We start from the raw sequence: 1,909 nt of genomic DNA on the forward strand, positions 1-1,909 counted from the left end.
GATTTTAGTCCTACAAGTTATATACTGTAGTGCAACTTTGGGTTGATTTTTGGGGTGTGGGTCCCCAGGATTACTTTGGTTGGTTTGCTTCAGAGCATCGCATTATAACACATTCTTCCTTTTTTGCACATTTTAAACACTTTACTGTTTGTTTTTATTATATTTGTATTTTCACTTATATCCTATATATGCAGCCGCAGTTGCACTTACATTTCTTACTTTACACTTCACTTTTCTCATTACACCGATGCCCTGGGGTGGCTGGTTTGTGGGTGTCCTGCACTCTGGATTTGAATGTTAGGGACCTACTCTACAGAGGTTACCTGGATATGGTGGTTAGGCCCATAACATTGGCCTTGATTATGCTAAAACCTCTATTTATTGCACTACGGGGGGCACTGTATATAGGGCACTGCATAGCGGGACTACTATTGGGGGCACTATATTGGGGGGCACTACTGGAGGGCAAGGGGAGTTTTTAAGAAATCATGCTGGCTGTATTTATTTGCCTGCTGCATTTAATGTTTTTTAGTGATAGGAGTGTGTGTCAGTCAGTGTGTGTACCCCCGTCATAGGCCGCGCGGTATGTTTTACTGTAGTAGTCCTAAATCCCATGCAAGCTGTCTGTGTGTGTGTGTGTGTGTATATATGTATATGTATGTATACATTGTATGTGTGTGTATGTGTGTATATATGTGTATATATATATATATATATATATATATATATATATAATATATATTTATACATTGCAAAAGTATTCACCCCCATTGGCTTTTTATGTTTTTTGTTCATTACAACCTGTTTTTTTTTTGTTTGTTTTTTTTTTTTATCTGTATTTTGTGATGGGTCTGCACAAAATAGTCTAATTTGGTGAAGTGAAATGAGAAAAATATATACAGTCAGGTGCATAAATATTGGGACATTGACAGAATTTTCATATTTTGGCCTCTATTCACCACCACAATGGCTTTGAAATGAAACAAGCAAGATGTGCTTTAACTGCAGACTTTCAAATTTAATTTGAGGGTAATTACATCCAAATCAGGTGAACGGTGTAGGAATTACAATGGTTTCTATATGTGCCTCCCACTTTTTAAGGGGCCAAAAGTAATGGAACTATCAACTCAAAAGCTATTTCATGGACAGGTGTGGGCTATTCCCTCGTTATTTCTTTATCAATTAAGCAGGTAAGAGGTCTGGAGTTGATTTCTAGGTGTGACATTTGCATTTGGAATCAGCTCTTTGGATCTAATATTGAGAGTCGACAGCAACGGTCACTATCAGTGAAGCAAGCCATCATTAGGCTGAAAAATCAAAACAAACCCATCGGAGAGATAGCAAAAACATTAGGTGTGGCCAAATCAACTGTTTGGAACATTCTTAAAAAGAAAGAATGCATTGGGGAGCTCAGCAACACCAAAAGACCCGGAAGACCACGGAAAACAACTGTGGTGGATGACAGAAGAATTATTTCCCTAGTGAAGAAAAACCCCTTCACAACAGTTGGCCAAATCAAGAACACTCTCCAGGAGGTAGATGTATATGTGTCAAAGTCAACAATCAAGAGAAGACTTCACAAGAGTGAATATAGAGGGTTCACCACAAGATGTAAACCATTGGTGAGCCACAAAAACAGGAAGACCAGATTAGAGTTTGCCAAACAACATCTAAAAAAGCCATTGCAGTTCTGGAACAACATCCTATGGACAGATGAGACAAAGATCAACTTGTACCAGAGTGACGGGAAGAGAAGAGAAGGAAAGGAACTGCTCATGATCCAAAACATACCACCTCATCAGTGAAACATGATGGTGGTAGTGTCATGGCTTGGGCATGTATGGCTGCCAATGGAACTGGTTCCCTTGTATTTATTGATGTGACCGCTGACAAAAGCAGCAGAATGAAT

Source organism: Taudactylus pleione, unplaced genomic scaffold (genome assembly GCF_031769625.1).
Source record: "Taudactylus pleione unplaced genomic scaffold, aTauple2 ptg000710l, whole genome shotgun sequence".
NCBI lineage: Eukaryota > Metazoa > Chordata > Amphibia > Anura > Myobatrachidae > Taudactylus > Taudactylus pleione.